This window comes from Vombatus ursinus, unplaced genomic scaffold, assembly GCF_900497805.2.
Source record: "Vombatus ursinus unplaced genomic scaffold, bare-nosed wombat genome assembly UNPS02014811.1, whole genome shotgun sequence".
NCBI classification, from domain to species: domain Eukaryota; kingdom Metazoa; phylum Chordata; class Mammalia; order Diprotodontia; family Vombatidae; genus Vombatus; species Vombatus ursinus.
In genome coordinates this window covers 3,310,076-3,327,756 of record NW_020954589.1, presented here as the reverse complement: position 1 = coordinate 3,327,756, position 17,681 = coordinate 3,310,076, and positions in this window count along the sequence as shown.

Sequence of the window (17,681 nt, the reverse complement as noted above, 5' to 3'; positions counted from 1 at the left end):
GGTCAGAAGAAAAGCCATTTCTCTGGTAATTTGTTTTCTATTTTTAAAATATTTTTTTAAGATTTTGAAACTAAGATTTTAAGCTTTTTAAGATTTTTAAGATTTTTGTTCTCTGTGTTTTTAAAAATGTGTTCTCTGTGTTTAAAAAAAAAGACCTCCCTTTTTTGGGAGTATTATTAGCCTCCTTCTTCCTTCAATACCCCCAATTAAAAAATTGAAAAGAAAAAAAACCCCTTGTAACAAATAAGCATAATTGAGAAAAACAAATTCACATGGTTGCCATGTTCAAAAATTTGTCTCCTACACTCTGAGTTCATCACCTCTCTGTGCATAGGCAGATGACATGTTTCGTCAGATCCTCCAGAAACATTCTTGCTTATTGAATTGATCACAGTTCTCAAGTCTTTCAAAGCTGTTTTTCTTTACAATGTTGCTATGTTTGTACAAATTGTTGTCTGAGGAGTAGCTAGGTGGCGCAGTGGATAAAGCACCGGTCCTGAAGTCAGGAGGACCTGAGTTCAAATTCGACCTCAGACCAAACATTTGACACTTACTAGCTGTGTGACCCTGGGCAAGTCACTTAACCCCAATTACCTTAAAAAAAAAAAAAGAAACAAACAAATTGTTTTCCTGGTTTTGTTCGCTTCATTTTTGTATCGGTTCTTACTACTCTGATTCTCTACAAACATTTTTTTTCCCCAAAATTTCTTTTGGTGGAGGACATCAGAAGCAAAATAGTCTCTCTCTTTCACAAGAATCATCATCTACTTCTGGGAGCCAAGATGGTGGGGTATGCAGTAAATGGCCATAACTCTTCCATATTCACCTCCAAATAACCCTAATTGTGTGCCCCCAAACTAATCCTGGAACAGTAGAACCAGCAAAAAGATGGGGTGAAGCAATCATTTAGCCCAAGAAACTTGTAAAATTGGCAAGAAAGGTTTGTTTCACTCAGATTAAAGAGGAACATAGTCCAGGACAGGAGGTGTCCCATCAAGCCAGCAGCAAGCCCCACCTCAGCAAACCAGTAGGAGATTCTGAGCCCCAAGCACGGTGGCACAGGCAAATGCCGACACCAGGCCTTCCCACTACCTCAGTATAGTCAGGGGAATGGTCAATCTCCAAGGTCCAAGAACCTCTATATGCTTCAACGTAGCCCTAGGAAAATAGGCGACCACCATTGGCCAGACCACCACGTGCTTCAATGTAGCCCAGGGGAAATGTAGAAACACCCACAGGTCTCAGAACACACCACACACCAGCATTAAGACCCCAGCTCAGTACCAGGTAAGCTGCCAAATCCTTACAGTCTCTAGCAGCATAAGCCATTCCCTACCCCTCCCCCTCAGCACAGCACCAGATATGAAGGTCCCTTATGGGCCTCAGGGCAACATCAAAGCAGTACCAGGTAAGCATTTAGGGCCTGCAGCCCCTGACACAAAAAATCTGAGACAATGTCCCTTCCACCCTGGAAGCAGAGCTCAAATCTAAAAGAAAGAGAAAAGGCCAAAATAGATGAATTTAAAACACACACACACACACCACCAACAACAAAAAAAGAATCTGACCATAGAAAGTTATTATGGTGACATGGAAACAAACTCAGAAGAGGACAAAAATGTCAAAATATCTATGGGCAAAAACCCCAAAGAAAAATGGGAAGTGGTGTCAGGCCCAGAAAAAACTCATGGAAGAGCTCAAAAAGGAGCCTATATGATTGAGCTTAAAAATTATCTAAGAGAGAAAGAAGAAAAAGAAATGAGAAAAAAGAAATGAGAGTGATGTAAGAGAATTATGAAAAAAGAATAAACAGCTTGAAAAAAGAAAACAATTGCGTAAAAAGTAGAATTGTCCAAATGGAAAAGGAGATACCAAAAATCCACTGAAGAGAACAACCCCTAAAAAAAAGGACAATTGGCCAAATGGAAGAGGAAGTACAAAAACTAACTGAGGAAAACAACTACTTAAAAGTTAGAATTGTGCAAGTGGAAGCTAACACTCTATAAGACATCAAGAATCAATCAAACAAATTTAATGGAATGAAAAAATAAAAGAAAATGTCTCATTGGAAAAACAACTAACCTGGAAAATAGATCATGGAGAGACAATGTCAAAATCATTGGACTACCTGAAAGCCATAATCAAAAGGAGTACCTGGACAGCAGCTTCCAAGAAACTATCAAAGAAAATCACCCTAATATCCTGGAACCAGAAAGCAAAATAGGCATTGAAAGAATCCACTGATCATGTCAGGAAAGAGATCCCCCCAAAAATTCCAACGAACATTATAGCCAAATTTCAGAACTATCAGGTCAAGGAAAAAAATGCCGCATGTGACCAGAAAGAAACAATTCAAATATTAGGGAGCCACAATCAGGAGTACACAGGACTTAGCAGCTACAATATTACAGGGTCAGAGGTCATGGAACATGATATTCCAGAAGACAAAGGAGCTAGGACTAAAACCAAGAACCATTTACCTGGCAAAATTAAGCATAGTACTTCAAAGGGGAAAATGGCCATGCAATAAAATAGAAGGATTTCAAGCCTTCATAAGCAGAAGACCAGAATTGAGCAAAAAAAATTTTATCTCCAATATCAAGACCCAAGAAAAGACTAAAAAGGGAAAGGGAAACATATGGGATTCAATGGAGCTGAATTATTTACATCCCTACATGGGAAGATGATAGTTGTAATTCTTAAAAATTGTGCTACTAATAATACAGCTAGAAGGAGAATACATAGATCGAGCATATGGATGTAAGGTGAACTTGAGAGAGTAACATAAAAAATAATTAAGAGATGAGAAAGAAAAGTATATTGGGTACAGAATGAGGGGAGAGGTAGAATGGGGAAAATTATTTTACATGAAGAGGTGCAAAAAATTCATTACAATGGTGGAAAGATGGGAGGATGGGCAATGGGCATCACTTGAACCTTACTCTCATCAATATTGACTCAAAGAGAGAATAATAAACACAAAAGTTAAATATTGAAATCTATCTTACCCAACAGGAAAGTAGGAGGGGAGGAGATTAAGTAAAAGGGTGGAGGTGGGGAGGGAGCAAATTGACAGAAGAGAAAGCACATTGGGGGAGGTGGTAGACAGAAGCAAAACACTGTCAAGGAAGGAAAGAGTAAAACAAGAGAGAAGCAAAACCGGAGGAAAAATAGGATGGAGGGAAATGCACAGTTAGTAATCATAACTGTGAATATGAATGGAATGAACTCTCCCATAAAATGGAAGCATATAGCAGAGTAGATCAAAAACCAGAATCCTACAATATGTTATTTACAAGAAACACATTTGAAGCAGAGAGACACACACAGAGTAAAGTTAAGGGGCTGGAACAGAATCTGTTATGCTTCAGCTGAAGTGTAAAAAAAAAGCAAGGGTAGAAATCCTTATCTCAGATAAAGCAAAAACAAAAATAGACCTAATTAAAAGAGATAAGGAAGGAAAATACATCTTGCCAAAAGGTACCCTAGACAATGAAGTAATATCAATGCTAAACATATATGAACCATATGGATACAAGTGGTACAGCATCCAAATTATTAAAGGAGAAGTTAAGTTACAGGTTCATGACCAAATAAGAGATAACATTATGAAATGTAAAATAGATAATTTTGATTATATTAAATTAAAAAGCTTTTTCACAAACAAAACTGATACAACCAAGATTAGAAGGAAAGCATAAAGCTAGGAAACAATCTTTACAGCAAGTGTCTCTGACAAAGGTCTCATTTCTCAAATATATAGAGAACTGAATCAAATTTATGAGAATACAAGCCATTTCCCAAATGATAAATGGTCAAAGGATATGAACAGGCAGTTTTCAGATGAAGAAATTAAAGCTACCTATAGGTATATGAAGAAGTGCTCTAAATCACTTTTGATTAAAGAAATGCAAAGTAAAACAACTCTGAGGTACCACCTCACACCTATCAGATTGGCCAATATGACAAAAAAGGAAAATGATAAATGTTGGAGATGTGGGAAAATTGGGACTGTTGCACTATTGGTGGAAGTGGGAACTGATCCAAACATTCTGGAGAGCAATTTGGAACTATGCTCAAAGGGCAACCAAACTGTACATACTCTTTGATCAAGCAACACCACTACTAGATCTGTATCCCAAAGAGATCATAAAAAAGAGGAAAGTAACTACATGTGCAAAAATATTTATAGCCCTTTTCATGGTGGCAAAATATTGGAAATTGAAAATGCTCATCAGCTGGAGAATGGCTGAACAAGCTATGGTAAATGAATCTAATGGAATACTATTGTGCAATAAGAAATAATGAACAGGCAAGTCTCAGAAAAACTTAGAAAGACTTGCACACATTGATGCAAGGGGAAATGAGCAGGACCAGGAAAACGTTGTATATGGTATCAACAACATTGTGTGATGATCCACTATGAATGACTCAGCTCTTCTAAGCAACACAATGATCCAAGACAAGTACAAAGAACTCACAAAGGAAAATGCTGTCTTCATCCAGATAAAAAACTAATGGACTTTGAATGCAGATGGAAACATACTTTCTTCACTTACTTAATTTCTTTTCATGTTTTTTTTCCCGTTTGATCTATTTCTTCTTTTACAACTATGATGAATATGGAAATATGTTTTACATGATAGCACATGTATAACCTATATCAAATTTGCCTACCATTTTAGGAAGAGGGTAGGGGAGCAAGCAAGGGAGAAAAATTTGGAACTCAAAATTCTATAAAAATTAATGCTAAAAATTGTCTTGACATGTAATTGGGAATGAATAAAATACTATTGTATTTTTTTCTTTTGGTGAAATAATATTTCATTACAATTATATAACATAACTTATTCAGACATTGAATAACCTAACTGATGGAGACTCTTAGATTCTAGTTTTTTTCTTTTCATTTTCCCCCCTTAAAATCTCCTCTTCAGGATCAAGAAGTTTATTCAGCTGGTTAGTATTCTTTCTTTTATATTATCTCCCCCCGTTCCTGCTTGTTTCTATGTTGTTTGATGTATTTTTACACTAAACTGTCTGTGGGTGGCTGTGTTCAACCCTTTGTCCATTTCAGATAAGAGAGAGGCTCATTTTATTCTCACTCCCACCACCTCTTCCTCCATTTTTGCATATTCTTCTTCTTACACACTGCAATTAGGAGAAATAACAAATTCCACTCCTTCCTTTCTGCAATAGTTTCTACCTTTTATTGTTCCTTCTCTTCCCTTTCTTAAAATCCTCAGAACAGAACTATTCTGTCCCCAGCTTTTCAGAGTTTTTTTTTCTTATTAAATTCCCTCAATACCTTTTGAAAACATTAAGGTTCTGACATAACACATTTCTTTTCTCCCTATTAAAATGTTAGCCCTACCTCATCATATAGTCCCTTCCAAATGCTCAAATTAATTTATCTCTCCAGGTTTTCCTTAAGTCTTGTGTTTGCAGTTCAAAGTTTCTACTCTTCTCTGATGTTTTTATCAGGCATTCTTTAAAGTTCTCTATTCCATTAAAGATCCATTTTCCAAACTGGTACAATTGCCAATGAGAACCAAGCATCTTCATGTATCCCAAGCATCAATAATACAAACAAAACTTAATTCAGATGGAAAGAAAGAATGAGTGAATGAATCAATAAGATTGATCATGCCCGGCTTTGCAGGGTAAGTTATTTTTGGTTGTAAATCTATATCATTTGCCTTTGGAATATGGTATTCCAAGGTCTCTTATTTTAGTGGGAATTAGCAGACATTGTGTGATGCTGGGTGTAATTCCTTTGTTCTTGATGTGTTTCTTTCTTTGATGTAGGAACTTTGGATTTTGTCCTCTGACAATCCTGTGACTTTTCCTTTTGGGGTTTCTTTCAGGAGGTGATCTAGTAGATTCTTTCTGTCTTTCCTTTACATTCTGGTTCTAATAGATCTGGGCAGTTTTCATTTATGATTTCATGAAATTTGATGCCCAGGCTTTTTTTAAATTTGTGGTTTTCAAAGAGTCCAATGATTCTTAAATTATCTTTCCTTGTACTGCTTTACAAATCAATTGTTTTTTATACTAGATATCTTATATTTTCTTTGATTTTTTTCCAGCTCTTTTGATTTAGTCCTAATATTTCTTGCTTTCTCACAGTCATTGATTTTTGTTTGGTCTATTCTCGTTTTCAGGGAGTTTATTTCTCGGCTAAATTTACTACTTTCTCTTCTAAGCTATTTATTTTCTTTCTAATTTATTCCTTCAGAGCTTTTATTTCATCTTTTTTTTCCAATCCCTTCATTTATTTGAGATATTTGTTCAATCTTTCTGGAAAATTCTTTTTTTTTTTTATAATTTCAGTCTCTGCCTGCAGATGTTAACAGTTGTTCCTTTGGTGGATCTTTAGATTTGTAATTTCTTATATACTGGCTGATGTCTTCTTGGATTTAGTAATCTTTCCAGCTTTAATTCCTAAATTAGGACTTTATTTCAGGGTCAATCTCCACCCCACATTGTGTTCTTGGGTGGAGTGGTCAGCCTTGCTTAGTCTTGAACTGGGCCCCCTGAGATGCTCACCTCCCAAGGTTACTTGTGCTCACCTCTCTCCATCCCTCAGATCTTTGTGGTTCAGAATATCGAATCTTCAGGGCCGTCTATGGCAGGGATTATTAAATGTTTTTGTGTTATTAGACTTCTTTGACAGTACAGTTGAAGCTTATGGGCCCTTTCTCAGAGTAGTGTTTTCAAATGTAGAAAATAAAATATATTGGATTATAGAGGAAACCAATTATATTGAAATATATTTATTGGAAATTTTTTAAATGAGCAATTATAATGCATCACAGGACAAGAATCCGTTGTCTAATACCTCAGAACTGAATGCTAGGGACCCTGAAATCTCTGAGCCTGGTCCATCTGAGTGCTATCAGGCTGCTCTATTTTTTTCTGATCCCCAGAGCTTACATGGTCCTCAACCTGGGGCTTTCTGACCACCCTGAGGCTTTTTCAGGGGGCTTTCAGCTCTTACTGCCTCCAGACCTTAAGGCTTGCATATTATATGTTTCTCACCTATTGCTGGTTGTTTTGGGAAACTGGATTTATTTGACTGTACACTGGACCTTGCCTTGGCTTTGCTGGTGGTCCCCTTTTTTATTGTATGTAAGCTGCTGGTTGCTTTTTGGTGAAGTTCTGGGATGGAAGAACTCACTATAATTTCTAATTGTAATTCCAATTGTAATTGGTCCGGAATAGATTTCAGATATTTGCTAAAGTAGGTATGGGGAGTGAAACAGCCAGTCTCCATTCAAGCAGCCACTTTGGCCTGAGTCTTGATCATTCTTCAAGAGGTAAGATAGCTCTTGGTTTTGGGGCAGCTAGGTGGCACAGCCAATAGAGTGCTGGGCCTCAAGTCAATCTTCCTGAGTTCAAATCTGGCCTCAGATACATACTAGCTGTGTGACCCTGGGCAAGTCACATAATCGTGTTTGCCTCATTTTCTTCATCTATAAAATAAGCTGGAGAAGGAAATGGCAAACTACTTCACTATCTGCCAAGAAGACCCCAAATGAGGTCACGAAAAGTCAGACCCAACTGAACAACAAGAAGCTCTTAGTTTATACTCACTAGCTGGGCTCCCTCCAACCAAATGTTGAGTATACAAAAGACCATCAAAATAGCAAATAGTAAGTAAACCCATTTGTCCAAGTCTAGAGAGGTCCAACTTGCAGCAAGGCCCTACGTGTTTGAGAGCTGTCTCCCTACATGTAGTATAGGGGTGTCATTGTGGCTTGAAGGGAAGCAGAATGCATATCTCTAGCCTCTTCTCCCCTCACCCTTCTCCAGGGGAGACTTTAATTCCTGCCAGGAAGGGAAGCAGGATATGGGGGCCAGAGGTTTGGCCATTCTGCTCTCCTCAGAGAGAGGGGATACTAAAACTAGAACTCTATCTATCTGGTCCTGCAAATATTATGAGGACCAGATATAGTTCTAGTTTTAGTATCAAATATTATTAGTCTAGGGGATATGGTTTTCAAGTTCAAGCTAACTTCTGAATGCTTTAATGGGGAAATGAGGCCTTCAAGCCCTATATCCGAAGTGCGACCTTTCCCACCAAATACAAGTTTCACAAAGAACACACATAACAAATAACAAAGAAATCCATTTGTCCAAATTGCAGTAAAACAGAAATCAGAGAAGGTATACATAGGAGGATATATACCAGACGATACAGAGTGAAGGAGCTCTCCCACTGGGAGCAAGGTAACTCAGCTCAACCAAGAGATAATATCCTAGATCTCACCCAACTCTCCAAAGTTTCTAGTGTAGCAAGCCGGAGATAGAGACATGATGAAGACTGCCGACTCCCCTCATGTCAGCTTCTTGTCAGCATCTTTTCCTTCAGCAATCTCTAGTGGGGTTGGCCTCTTCCAGATTCACTCTTGAATACGGAAGTCAGAAGTGCTTTAAGCGACTCAATACTTGAAAAGAGTCCTGAGCCAAGATGGCGGAGTAAAGGCAGGGACTTGCCTAAGCTCTCCCCCAAACCCCTCCAAATACTCTTAAAAATGACTCTAAATAAATTCTAGAATAGCAAAACCCACAAAAAGATGGAGTGAAACAAATTTACAGCCCAAGACAACTTGCAAGGTTAGCAGGAAAGGTCTACTGCACCAGGGTGAGAGAGAAGCACAGTCCGGGGCAGGCCGCACCAGCACAGGCCCAGCCACAGCAAATCAGGAGCAGGCCTTGAGAGTGACTGAATCAGCAGTGGCAGCAGCGCTTCTGCAGCTCTCAGCCCACAGATGGTAAGGGGGACAAACAACCCGTCAGAAGGAGGTTACGAGGGTCTTTTTGCTAGCACTGAGGTCAGAACTCTTGCTTTGCCCATACTCAGATCTGGGTCACAGTGCTGGGTGGCAGTTCCAGGGTGAGGAGGAGCACTGGAATGGCAGAGCTTGTGGCAGCAGTGGAGGGGGGACCCTCCTCACAATTCCAGGGCAGAAAAGAGTGCTTGTGGTCACTCACAGACCATATCACAGGCCAGTAGAGGAGTAAACAACTCTCCTCAGATCACACCGCCTTGGAAGAAATGACAACTTACAGGTCCCCAGAAGTATCTCTGAAAACAGCTGCACAAAACCCCTGAAGCTTGAGACAGTTTGCCCTCCACCCCGAAAATAGAGTCCTGCTTCAACCAATCCAACCCCTCGTATTACAAAGAAAGAAAGAAGGAAACAAATATTCATCAAATGCCTACTATGTGCCAGGCATTATGCTAAGCACTTTACAAATATTTTCTCATTTGATCCTCCTAACAACCTTGGAAGGTAGATGCTATTATTATTTCCACTTTATAGGTGAGGAAATTAAGGGAATCAGAGGTTAAGTGACTTGACCAAGGTTCACACAGCCAGAAGTGTCCGGGACTGGATTTGAACTCAGGTCTTTCTGACTCCAAGCCTAAAGCTCTATCCATTGTGCCATCTAGCTGCTTCCCCTACATATTAGAGGACTCAGAAGGAGAAAGTGACTTGCCTGAGGTCACACAGTTATTTAACAACCAAGTCCCAAAATTCATATTCATTAATCTGGTATTCAAGGTCTTCTACTTTTGGATGGTTCTATTATTTGGAATTTTTCCCTTAAGTAGAGCTAAAGTCTGTCTCTCCATAGCTTTCTCCCAATTTTCCAGGCAGAACATACTTAATTTCTTTTCTACTTGACATTTGAAGACAATTATTATGATACCCCTAAGTCTTTTCTTCCTTAATATAAATATCTCCAGTTCTTTTGGACTCGTGATATTGTCTCTGTAGTTTTTCCACTATCTTGCTTACATGCCTACTGAACTTATCAATGTCTTTCCTGAAATGTGGCTTTCAAAATATAACCTAATCAGATCAGGGCAGAGTAAGGTGGTGTTATCATTCCTTCTTTGTCTCTTTCAATGCAGCCTCAGAAACCATCAGCTTTGGAAGCTTCTGTGTGACACTGTCGACTCCAATGACCCTTTCTTTGGTGGGCTTATCCCAGACCTGGGGTGCCACCCAACTAGGGCCAGGAATTCAAACACTGCTGGTTTTACGACTTTGGGGAAGGAAGCTATAGGCCCCCCTTCAGCCTTATCACCCAAACCATGACTCCTTCCACCCCCAAATCTAAAGCCCAGGCCCTGAGCTCCTCCTTTCCCCTCTACTCCTTTGCCTACCCCCTATTCTACTCTCCAGATCCCAGGCCCTTTCCCAAATGCCTTTTCCTAACCCTCAGATACTCCTCTGGACCTCAGTACCAGATTTTCTACTTTGATTCTCTTCCCCTGAGTCCTCTCCTCAATCCCTGCCAGTCCTAGATCTTCCCTCTTTCTACTTCTTTCTGCCATCCCCTTATTTCCCTCATTTCCTCCCAGACCCTATTCCTCAACCCTTTCTCCTTCCCTTCTCCAAAACTCTCTGGCTCTGCCTTTATCCCCCTCAAGACCGTGACCCTTAAGTCTCCCTCTTTGTCACCACCCCCACCTTCCTCTGATGGCAGTCTTGGTCTGGATCTATCTCTGCTTTGATGACTCAGTAGCATGTGAAGTTGCCTCATTTGAGCTACAGGACAAGTCACTTTCCTCTCATGAAATAGAGGAAGAGAAACAGTCATCCAAAGGACAGGGCTGGGAACTGGGACTAAAAGTCTGAGACTTAACTCCCCAGAACTCAGTCTCCTCATCTGTAAAACAAAAAGGTTAGATTTGGTGGTCTTTGAGGTCCCTTCCATCTCTACATCTATGGTCCTATGATCCTCTAACCTTACTTCCTGCTTCTAATATTTAGCCTCAAGCAGATACACACACAATACAAACACAAGCACACACACTTATTAATAGGTTTCCATGAAAGCACATACTTTGGGTCATTTTTCCTTTTGCCTCCCTTTCCCTACCCTCACACATGTCCCTTTGTGTGGCCCTTTTACCCCCACTCCCATCTCAAGAAATTAATGTTTTAAAATGCTAATTTAAAATGAAGAATTTTAAGAATAGTGATCTAAAAACATCAGACATTTGAAAAAATGGGGCTTTGAGTGAACTATAAGCTTAATATAAGCAAACAAATGAGACAGCAGTCAAAAATGCTTAGTCTGCATTAAAGGAAGATTAGTGTTCAGGATAAAGGAGATGATAACATCTTCTTGGACAGACCACATATGATGCACTATATTCATTCTGACCACCACACTCAATTGGACATTAAATTGACAAGAACTCAGAAAGTCTTTCAATGTTGTTCACCATTATTGTCATCATATAAATTATTTACCTGATTCTGCTTACAGCACTTCACATTAGTTCATGTGTGTCTTTCTTTGACTTCTTCAGAGTAGCAAGATGATATAGTGCAGGTGTAGGGAGCCTGTGGTCCTCTAGGTCCTCAAGTGCAGCCCTTTGACTGAATTCAACCTTTATAGAACAAATGCCTTTAATAAAAGGATTTGTTCTATTAAATTTGGACTCAGTCAAAAGGCTGCACCCAAGGACCACTACATTGTAATGGATTGAGTGCTGGATTTGGAGTAAGACCTGGGTTCCAATCTTGCTTCTTATGATTACCACAATGTAACCCTGAGCAAGTCAATTAACCTCACTGAGCTTCAGTTTTATCACCTATAAAGTGAGGGGTAAATGGACTTTAAAGCATCTAAAATCTCTTCCAACTTTAAGACTATGACCTTTTGATTCATATTCATTATTTCTTTAAGTATAATAGTATTCTGTTATATTCATATACCGCAACTTGTTCAATCAATGAGCACCTGTATTCCTTCAAATTCTTTGCTGTAATAAAAAGGTGCTGCTGCAAATACTAATTTTTTTTATCCATAGGAACTTTTCCTCTATTTTGAGCTCCATGTAGAGGTCAGCACCATCATCTTCTCAGTCGCCACTTCAAACAAAATGTAAACAGGATAATTTGGAGATAATACACAAAAGGAAAACACTAGGATTAAGGAAGATCAGGAAAAGCTTTTTATTGAAGATGAGATTTTAGCTGGGACTTGAAGGAAGCCAGGAAAACCAGGAGGCAGAGATGAGGAGGGAGAGAAATGCCTGGATTTGAGAGATGGAGTGTCTTATGGAAGGATCTTCAAAGAGCCCAGTGTTACTGAATCACAGAGTACATGGGGAGGGGAATAAAGTGTAAGAAGGCTAGAAAGGTGGGAGGGGGCCAGTTTGTGAAGGGCTTTTTTTTTCAAAAAATTCCCAGGCTAACTTCTCACTTCTCCAATAGAGCATTAGTGTCTCTGTATTCCCATGGCCTTTTCAACATCTACCATTTTGTAACTGTAGTTTGCAGAAAGACATTGAAGATGAGAGGAGACCATAGATCTGGTGGGTGTTGGGAGAGGGTAAGGAATGCCAGGGTCTCTGTTTGAAGGGAACAGTAGCCATCTCTCCTCTTCCTCTAACTCCTCATCTCTCCTCAGTTTTCTGTTTCCTTATCTAGAGGGAGAGTAGAGGGACTTTTTGAAGTTGGTGAAGAAGAGACTGAGGTTATCACCTCCCCTTTCAGGAACTGACAAACAAGGATTCATGAAAACTCGCAGCCAAGTCTGGAATCAACCTGACAGCCACCAGTCCACCTATTCATCTGCCAGAGCATGGGAATTAGATATCACTATTTTCTTCCACAGAATATTTTTAAAAGTATTTAATAGGCACTTACTATGTACCAAGTACTATACTAGATATTGGGGATATCAATATAAAAGAAAAAGCAGGTTTTTACCTCAAGGAGCTGATACTGAAATGGAAGAAACAATACATATATAGGAGTCATGGCCCAGGAGAAGCATTTTGTCCAACAAAGTTACAAGGATGATGAGTGGTGCCATGGGGTAGTGGGTTGACATACCCCAACCAGGAACAATAAAATGAATTTGATCATGCTTCATGGTTCTAGAACTATAGAGGTCCAGGAAGGAAAGGATATGAATTTAACAAGGTGGTTGGCAAGAAGGTTGTTAAGCAGGTGGATGGAAAGAAGAGAGTAGAGTGAAGCATGGTTTGGGCAAGAAGGTTTAGGAATAATAATAATAATAATAATAATAGTTCCCATTCAAATAAAACTTCCCTCATAATAATACTATAAAGTAGATAGCATTAAATATTGTTATGTAAATATATATATATTATTTTCATTTTAAAGATATAGAAAATAAGACTCCAAGAGGTTAAGTGGCATTAAAAGCCAAAGAAGCATATATTTTATTGTAGAGGTAATAGAGGGCCACTGGAATTTGTTGAGTAAGGGATCAATGTGGTCAGATCTGTACTTCAGGACAATCATTTTGGCAGCTGTGTAGAGAATGAACTGAAAAGGGAAAAGACTCAAAGCAGGGAGACAAATTAGAAAGCAATGGAAGCCATAACCTAGGGAAGAGATGAAGGAGGGTCTGAACCCAAAGTGGTGACTGTGTGAAGAGCGAGAAGGAATTGCATTCAAGGAATGTGGAGGTAAAAACAGCAATATTTGACAATTGATTGCATATATGGGAAAAGGAAAAGTGAAGAGTCAAGAATAATGCTAATGTTAGGAACCTGGATACTAGAAGAAAAGTGGTGCCTTGACAGAAATAAGGAAGTTTGGAAGAACAGTGGGTTGGGGAGCAGGGGGGCATGGAGAAAATGAGTTCATTCATGGACAATGTTAAATTTAAGATATCTCCAGGGCATCTAGCTTGAAATGTCCAATAGGCTCTCAAAGGAAAGAGAGTAGAGAAAGAAGAGGTAAGAACACAGGACAGAGTCTAAAAGGATAAGCATGCTTAGGGGACATGATATGAACAATAGAGGAGCAAAAGAGACTATAAAGGTGGGGTCAGCAAACATGACTCCAGAAGGCTGATGATGAAACATGTTATCCATTTTCTGACAGAGGAGTAATGGAATCAAGATGCATAATGAGACATACATTTTAGGACATTGAAAATGTATGGATTTATTTTGCTTGACTACATTTATTTGCTGAAAGAATTGTGTTTTCTTTTTTTTATTATTTGTGGTAGGAGGTTTGGATGGAAAGCTAATTATGCCTTGCCACCACCTCCATCCCCCAAAAAGGAGAAAACAAAGAAAAGGAAATCATTGAAGCATTTTTTTAAAAAAATGCATAGAAGAGAACAGATATTGAGAAGGAAACACAGGCAAGTGGGACAGCTCTGAAGGAACATATTGAATTTATTTAAAAAGGAAACAACATATAATAGAGACTCATCATTTCATTTACAATCCTTTTTATATTCTACTTTGTATATGGAAATGGTCTTTGTTGTGTTCACTAAATTTAGAATTTGTTTTTAAAAGGTAAGATCATGAAGGTAGAAAAACCAGAAGAAAACAGTGTCAAGGAACTCAAGAAAGGGTATAGTGTCTAGAAAGAGAGGTAGTAGTCAAAAGTGTCAAAAACTGCAAAGAAGACTTGGAAAAGACATGAATTTAGTAGTTAAGAAAAGGTTTGAGAAAGCAGTAGGGATACAGTGGTGGGTCAGAGGCCTCATTATAGTGGGGAGAAGTAATTGAGTGTTGATGAAGCAGAGACAATAAAAGCAGATAAGTCTTTTTAGGAACTTAATAGTAAAATGTTTGTTCATTTTTAAATATTCATTTAGTTTAAAAACACACAACAGTAATGAAGTCCCAGCATGAGAATCCCTACATCAAAAGGTATGATCCATTTTTATATTTTATTGAATATTATCACATTTTTCTCCAGAATATTTCTACTAGTCTACAGTTTCATGAATAATGTATTAGAGTATCTGTTTTCCCACAACTGACAACACTGGATTTTATCTTTTATCTTTTTTTTTTCTATTTTTGTCATTCCAGTGGTTACAAGGTGGTGAATTAAGGTTGTCTTCATCTGCATTTCTATGATTATATGAGAACTTATTATTACAGCATTATTCCTAGAGATTTCTCCTTGATTTCATTTATCCCATTTTTCTACTGTGGCCTCTTTTATGATTACTGATTTCTTTAGTCTCAACTATTTTTTTTTTCAGGGAAATTTTCTTTGGAAGAATTTTTTTTCCTTTCCTCTCTTTCTTTTTTCTTGTTCTTTGACATTGGCACGTTTCTTATTCTTTTGAGCTGATGATGTGAAGCTGGGCCAAGGCATAACCACTCACTCATCCCTCTTAACAGAAGTCTCACAATACTCTTTACATCCTTTAAATTCTAGTGAAACTGGCTTACTGGTAGAACCATAAAGCAAATATTCCATCTCACTTTCCAATTTGTAAAGGAAACTCCTTGATGGACATAAATGTACGAAAGGAAAGCCAGGCCATAGGATGGAATGTCTAAGGACTTCTAGGGGTGGGGAACCTGCAGCCTCAAGGCCACATAGGTCCTCAAATGCGGCCCTTTGACTGAATCCAAACTTCACAGAACAAATCCTTTTATTAAGGGGATTATCATTAAGGCCATCACTGCTCCTTCCTACTACTATGCGTTCTGTGAATAGAAACTCATACTACCTGATCCCTAATCCCATAACTCCTATTATCCTGAAGAAGTGGTTAGGTGAACAGTCCTACTTTCTACACCAATGACCAAGACCAAAGCCTAGACCCCTTGTAATCCTCCTAACTCATATCCTTCATAGGGAAGTCATTAATCTCATCACACTGTGTTGTGTAGAGTGGGAAATCTGTCATCATTTAGGAACTCTGGTGTTGTGGAGGAGAGGAAGACATCTACACAGGAGGGCAACGATGCCAGGGACTATAGCAGGGCAGGGCTGAGCTATAGAATATTCATCTAATATGTAGGAAGGCTTTGGCTAGAATACTGACCTTCACTTTCATTGACCCACAGATCGATCTTCTTCAAGGAAAGGTCAAGCGTGGTTCACTTTGCAAAGAGTCCAGCTTGTTCCCCAACATCAAAGTCAACAACTTCTGGAGGCACCAGGAGTTGAGAGCTGGTGAGAGGGGAACAACATGGCAGTGGGATTCTAAGAGAGCAGGACAGTCAGCGGTCCATAAGAGGCTCAAAGATGACAGGCCAGAGGACTCTAGAGGGAGAAAGTACACTTTTCCCCAGTCTTAGATTTTGGTACCCTGGAGCAAAACCTCAGTTTCCCCTCTCTGGGCTCCAGTAATTCTACTTTACTACTCTGTGAGGAATCTCATTAGGCCATTTACAAAAATGCAGCAAAACTGAGTCCAGTTTGGCCTAAAAACACATAAGTGAATTTAACTTTGAGAGGCAATGTGATACAGTGGAAAGACTTTGTACTAAGAGTAAGGAAACCTAGGTTTCAGTTGCAAATAGGCAGCTAAGTGATGTAGAGGGTAAAGCACCTGGCCTAGAGTCAGGAAAATATAAGTTCAAATCTGGCCTCAGATACTTAATAGCTATGTGACCTTGGGCAAGTCACTTAACCTCTGTCTGACTCAGTTTCTTTATCTTCATCTGTTAAATGGGGATAATAATAGTAGCTATTTTTCAGGGTTGTTGTGAGGATCAAATGAGATAGTATGTAAAGCACTTAGCACAGTGCCTGGCACATAGTAGGTGCTATATAAATGTTATCTAGTGGTAGTACAGGAGCAGTTAGGTGGTGCAGTGGGTAGAGCGCTGGGCCTGAAGTCAGGAAGACCTGAGTTCAAATCTAGCCTCAGACATGTACTAGCTATGTGACCCTGGGCAAGTCACTAACCTCTTCTTGCCTCAGTTTCCTCATCTGTAAAATAATCTGGAGAAGGAAATGGCAAACCACTCTAGTAACCTTGCCAAGAAAACCTCAAATGGGGTCATGAAGAGTCTGACACAACTGAACAACAACAACAACTGGTAGTATTAGATGTTTGAGGTTAGATTTGAACTCAGGCCTTCCTAACTCCAGGCCTGCAGCTCTACCCACTGCACCACTTAGCTGACTCTAACTACTTTCTGTGATGAGGACAACTGACATCCCCTTTCCTCGTGAAAGTTTCATCATTTGTAATATGAAGAGATTGTTTGTGGTCCCTAAGGGATCTCTGAGCACTGATATTCTAGAAGTCTATGGTTCTAAGACTCCAAAGAGCCTGTTTTCCTCTTTCCCTTTTCTCAAGTTGCCACTAGCCTCCCTTCACTTACTTGGTGAGGATCCAGTCCTATAGTGTGCCAAGATTTCCTGGAGTCCCTATTCCCCATATCTCGGCAATAGTGAAAAGAATACTAAAATGGAGGTAGGGGGGTGTCAGAAAATCTGGGTTCTCATCCCAGCTTTGCCAGTAACTTACTGAAGTGGCCAAAGGGACCAATTTTCCTCTCTCTGAGGTGGGGGGGGGGTGGAACTGAAGGAGGGGTTGCATCAGATAATCTCTAAGAGTCTTAACTCTGATATTTTAGGATTCTTTCATCATGTCAGAAAGACCTGGACTTAGAAGAGCTCTCAATGGACCAAAAAGCTTTTATTAGTTATACACTATGCTCCAGTCACCATGCTGGGCTTTGGAGGTACAAAGACAGAGGCAAGGCATTCTGGAGTTCTCAAGTAGCTTCCATGTCTCTGTGGGGAGAATGCTACAGCAGATACACAGACAAGTAATTATAAGATGGAGTTTGAGAACTAGTAATAACTGGGGAAATCAAGAAGATCTTATGGAGGGGGTGGAACTTGGACAGAATTTTGAAGGGTGATAGCAGCTCCAAGAGGCAGAGGTGAGGA